Below are 6,516 nucleotides of genomic sequence, written 5' to 3'. Positions count from 1 at the left end.
AGCCATAAGAAGAGATGAAATACTGCCATTTGCTACGATATGGATGGACCTCGAGATAATCATGCTAAGTGAAATAAGCCAGACAGAAAAAGCTGAAAATCACATGATATCACTTATATGTGGGATATAAACCTGAAAGCAACAAATGAACAGGCAAACAAAACAGAGCCTCATGGACATGGACTATAGACTAGTAGTTACCAGAGGGTAGGGGGTAGGGGAGGAGGGAGTTGGTAGACGGTTAAAGGGGATATAGGAAGATCACATGATATCACTTATACTTGGGATATAAACCTGAAAGCAATGAACAAACAGGACAAACAAACAGAGCCTCATGGACATGGACTATAGACTAGTAGTTACCAGAGGGTAGGGAGTAGGGGAGGAGGGAGTTGGTAGACGGTTAAAGGGGGTCAAATATAGGAAGTTAGGGGAATGGTAAAGTGAGTAAAGGGGATCAAATATATGGTAGCTGAAGGAAACTGGACTTTGGGTGGTAAACACACAATAGAAAATACAAATGTCAAATGATAATGTACACCTGAAAATTATATAATTGTATTAAACAATATTACCCCAATAAACTTAATTAAAAAAATAAAGGTAACTAATTAGTTTTTACTATGGAGACTTAAAATAATTTTAAAAACTGAAAAGTAAAATAATAACTTGGTGTCTTAGTTGCCGGCAATATTGGGGAATCACAAATTTATCATTGACTTGGTTAATAGCATTTACTGTGAGAGGATATTATTGTAGCCATTAATTTTTTTTAGTTATAGAAAATTTCAACATAGAGATGTAGAGAAAATAGTACAATGAACTTCTATATATCTAATTAAGATTTTTATTTGCTTCATTTTTTTCCATCTTTTTTCTATTTTCATATATTAAAACATACCTCAGACATGGCACATGTTTCAATATGCCTCTCTGAAAATATGAACAGATGTACCATTTATATTCCCAAGAATATAAATAATTTTTTGGTATCATCTTCATAAACAAATTTCTTTGACTATCTCAGGATGGCTTTTTAGAGTAAGTTTGTTGGAATTAGGTCCAAACAAGGTTCATACATGACAGTTGTTTCTTATGACTTTAAAAAACAATTCAGTAATATTTAGTAAACTTACAGAGTTGGGCTACCATCATCACAATCAGTTTTAGCGTATTATCACACACCTCTAAATTTTTCCCAGCCCATTTGCTACCTTCAGCCCTAGGATCCACTGATCTTTCTTTTTGTATAAATTTTCCTTTTCTGGGCATTTGATATCTTAAGTCTTTTAAAATCTAGAATGGTTTCCTCTTTTCTTCCTTTCCTCTCCTGCCATCCACTTGTTCTGTAGAATACCCCGTGCTCTGGATTTGTCTTTCTGCTCCTTTCTGGTATCATTTAATTTGTTCCTTTATCCCTTTTCCTCTCCATGTTTCTTGTAAATGGAATTTAGCTCCAGAGTAGCATTATCCAATAGAACTGCTGCAATGGTGGAAATGATCTGTGTCTGTATTGCTAATGGCTACATGTGGCTTTTGAGCACTTCTTATTGAGAAACTGAACTTTTAATTTTACTTTTAAAATTTAAATAGCTACATGCGGCTAGTGCAGCTGTAGAGGCTTAAGATTTAGGTCCGACATTTTGGGGCATGAATGTTTCATAGGTAGTACTATATGCTTTATATTGGATCATATCAGGAGGCACACAATGTTTGCTCGTCTTAATTTCAGTGATGTAGAGTTGACCAGTGAGTTCAAGTGATGATAGCCTGATTTCCATTGTATGGTTCGCAATCACCATTTTGTCTAATGGTTTTGTCCATTTTTGAATATTGTCTGCAGCAATTATTTCACTAGGGCTTACAAAATAGTGATTTCCAAATTCAAGCATGTCTTCCACATTCATTAGCTGGAATTCTTTAGTAAAGAAATTAACTTATCAATTAGAGCTATTTGGTTATCCTAAAATACATTCTGTATAGAAATGGTAGGATAAATGCTTAATTTTTGCCTTTTAACCGCCAGTCTTCAGAGTAAGTAATGTGTGCCCTAGTAGTGTTCAATGAGGAGATTTTTAAAAAAAGTATTGTTATGAACTTGGGATTTATATATTTGGTATTCTTTAATCAGTTGTATTTATGTATTTTTTAATGCTTAAAGTATCTCATCTTTGACCAATAGGACCTCTTTGTGTTGGCCCATATGTTCTTGTGATAAAACCATAGAGAACACTGATCATTAGGAAAATACAAATCAAGACCACAGTGAGATACCAAGTCACACCCATTAGGATGGCTACTATCAAAAACCAAAAACAATGACGACAAGAAAACAAGAACCCAGAAGTGTTGGCAAGGATGTGGAGAAATTGGAACCATTGTGCACTGTTGGTAGAAATGTAAAATGGCACAGCTGCTATAGAAAACAGTACATTGGTTCTTCAAAAAATTAAAACTAGTATTACTGTATGATCCAGCAATTCCACTTTAGAAATATACCCATAGAAATTGAAAGCAGGGACATGGAAAGATATTTGCATATGCAAATATCTTGTTCATAGTAGCATTACTTGCAATAGCCAAATGATGCAAGCAACCCAGCTGTCCATAAATGGATGAATGAATAAACAAAATATGGTATATACATACAGTGGAATATTATTTAGCTTTAAAAAGGAAGAAATTCTGACACATGCTTCAACTTGGATGAACCTTGAGGACGTTATGCTAAGGACAAAGACTACATAATTTCACTTATATGAGATACCTAAAGTAGCCAAATTCACAGAGACAGAAAGTAGAATGGTGGTTGTTAGAAGTGTGGGGGAGAATGGGAATTATTGTTTAGTGAATATTGAATTTCATTTTTACAATATGAAAAGAGTTCTATGGATGGATGGCAGTGATGGTATCACAACAGTGTGAATGTACTTAATGCCACTGAACTGTACATTAAAAATGGTTAAGATGATAAATTTTATGTGTATTTTCCCACATTTTTTTAAAAAGCAGTTTTGTGAAGTTTCATATGGGCAAAAACCTGATTGGAATGCATTTAAGAGAATGGAGGGAGTGAAATTGGAGACTCTAGATAAAGGCAATTAATTGAAAACAAAATATACAAAACCAATAAAAAGCATTTAAAATTAATTTATATGGCACTTAACACTAAGCATTGTTATTTTTATATATTTTCCTCATATATGTGTATATTGTTAAAGAAGTTTATATCATTAAAAAATCCATAGGGAACATTTTCCCCTCAGTATTCTGTGACACTTTAAAGACATTTAAACAAAATGTATTGGGACTATCAGATCCGGAAGAGTCATAAAGAGCATCTAGTTTAATCTCATTTTTAAAAAGAGGACATGGGGCCTAGAAGGTTGTGTTCAAAATTATGTAACTAAGAGGAAGTACAGCTTGGGGAATATCTATCTAGATTGGTGTTCTTATAACTGCACCATAGCTGCTTCTAGTAACTCCCTCTAAAACTGGTTCTACTTCTTGGTTTCCCTATATCTGTCAGTATCATCACTATTGCTCTAGCTATCAGGCTTAAAGTATAGAGGTAATCATTAATTCTTATTCTTTTCTTCTGTCTCGTATCTAGTAAAATAAGTCCTGTGGATTTTTTTTTTTGTATTATTTATTACATCCCACATTCTCTCATTTTTAGTGATTCTATAATTGATCACTGGGTTCAAGTGGTAACAGCCTTACTTTCATTGTTTATTTCTCTATTAACTTTTTAGTTAATGGTTTTATCTATTTATGAATACTGCTCTTGTCCTAATTCGGAGCCTTATTCCTTCTCACTCATCCTCCTGAGTTTTTTGGTTTTTCTCTCCATGTACATGACTGCTTGGTTTTTCTTCTTATCTTTCTGATCCTACTTTTGTCTTACTCAAAAACTTTTCCATGGCCTAGCAGAAGTCTGTAGATTTCTTGTTTTGTGTGACTAGCAAAGTGCATTAAAAAAAATTTTTTTTAATGCTTTTAGGCAAGACATGGCCTCACCTCAGCTCGTGTGACTTTCTGTTGCTTTTTATCCAGTTCGCTTCAGTCATTTGTACTTCCTACTTTTTCCTGTAACCATTTCGAGTTTGCTACCCTTCCTGATTCTTAGCGTGGTCTTCAATGTCCTGAATGATGTCTGTGCTCTTCTTTCCCAATTTTATTTCCTGCTATTCCACTTATGGGAAACCTTTATTCATTTTCTTATCCTGTTGCTTCATTTCTTCTCTCTTACCCTTATCCAAATAACTTGAAAATCAGCTCATCTCATGCTTATGACCAGTTTCTGGCACTATGTGGAATTAATAGATGAATGACTTTTTCTGGCACTGGTTGGGCTCATAAAATCTCTTTGAGGAACTCATAGACTGTGGGAGATGATGAGAGGAACTGATATGAAAGCAGATAATTTTAATAATAAATTTAAAAAAGGCAGTTGTGTAAAGAGTGATGAATTTTGCTTGGGAGGGCAGGAATGGTAAATTCTGCCTGGAGAGCCACATCTTCTAGCCTTCCTTGATGACTGCAAGTCATTGACATCTTTCCTTGTCCTCTGACATTACCATTCCTTAAGACATGGCTTTTAGTTCTTTGTCTCTTAAACTAGGTTATCATCTGATGGAGAACAGTGATCATATTTGCATTTTATGCTTCTATATTTTCCCTGCTCATATCAGGTACTCAAAATTTTGTAAAAGCATTTATTGGAAGAATAACAGAGGCTCACAGAAATGACAGGAAGCCAGAAGAGCAGGCTTGGAAAATGGGCAGGAACCAAAGGGGCCCCAGAGAGTAGGTAACCATAACAATCTGGCCTTCTAGCTGCTGTCATTCCTGGATACTGCCTTCCTCACTGCATACCCCCCGGTGGATGCCTGAAACTATGGATGGTACATACTATGTTTTTTCCATACCTTTTCACTTAAAGGAAGCACTTATGGCTTTCTTTGGCATATCCAAATTGCCAGCATTACTACTCTTGTACTTTGGGGCCATTATTAAATAAAATAAGGGTGACTTGAACACAAGCACAGCTATACAGTGATGGTAGATCTGATAACTGATACAGCCACTAAGTGACTACTGGGCAGGCAGCATATACATTGTGGATATGCTAGACAAAGAGATGATTCATGTCATGGGTCGGATGGAGAGGGATGGCGAGAGATTTCATCATACTACTTAGAATGGTGAGCAATTTAAAACTTAGAAATTGTTTATTTCTAGCATTTTCCATTTAATACTTTTGGTCTGTGGTTGACCACAGGTAGTTGAAACCTTGGAAAGCAAAACTGCAGATAAGGGGGGGACTATTATACAGTAAAAAGCCTTCCTCTCATACCTGCCTCCATACAGAATTCTCCTTTACAGGTAGGTAGCCATTAGTTTCCTGTACATGCTAGAGGTAATGCATTAAAAATGCATTATAAACAAATATGATTATATATTCTTTCTCCCTCTTTTGTAACATTCTGTTCCAGTGTTCCGTACATTGTTTTTCCAGATAATATGTATTGGAGAGTTTGCTACATCAACACATAAAGAGCTTTCTTCTTATACACAGCATTTCATTATAGGGATGTAATATTAGTTATTTAAATCTCCTATTGATGGACATTTACATTGTTTTTGGTCTTTTCCTATTACAATTAATGTACTGAATAATCTTGAACATTTTTCATGTCATGTGTCTGATATGTCCTTTGGAAACTTCCTAGAAATAAAATTACTAGGTCAAAAAGTTTTGTATTTTAAGTTTTATAGATAATGCCGAATTATCCTCCAGAAGAGTTTAACAACTTTTCATTTCAACAGCAATTTAGGAAAATCCTGGTCTGCCCATGACCGAGGATGATTTTTGAAGATTCAGCCTTGAGATTTATGAATAGGAAAAGAAGCTGAGGAGGAATTATTTTTCAATTTTATTTCCACTCTAAGTGTCTGAAGGAGTCATAAGAGATAAGGAGAGAGGAACCATTGGCCAGTGAAACTTGAGATGTTGGTAACACTTAGAGAAGTAGCCTTTCATTGAAGTCTCAGAGACTTTCCCTCCCAAATCTTAAGTGCCAAACTCTGTCACATTGTGTTAAAGGCTTTATACAATGTGTCTTCAGGCTACTTTTTCCCAGTCTTCTAAACTCCTTGCAATTTAAATGTTTCATTTATGAAAAATTTAACATTAATTTAATATGCAGAGTTTCTCTATTTTATTGACATCCTTGCAACTCTTTCCGATGAGGATTTCAAGAAAATACTATAGCATTATACCATTTTTCTCCCCTGGAAATCAGCAATTGACTGATTCCCAACAGTTGGAAAATAAAATGATTTCCAGCTTTCAGACCCATTTTAGTTTGGTGTTCACTTTAGGTTGTATGTCTTGGCAAAATTAAAATTCAATGAAGGGTCAAGTTTTTATCCTAAAAATTTCCTTCTTTAAAAAGTATTTGAAGCAGTAATTCCATGGCCACCCTGTCTTTAGTTCCATGCCTCCATTTT

The sequence above is a fragment of the Pteropus alecto genome, unplaced genomic scaffold, assembly GCF_000325575.1.
Source record: "Pteropus alecto unplaced genomic scaffold, ASM32557v1 scaffold20, whole genome shotgun sequence".
In the NCBI taxonomy this organism is placed as follows: Eukaryota; Metazoa; Chordata; class Mammalia; order Chiroptera; family Pteropodidae; genus Pteropus; species Pteropus alecto.
Note: the sequence above shows the minus strand (reverse complement) of the source record.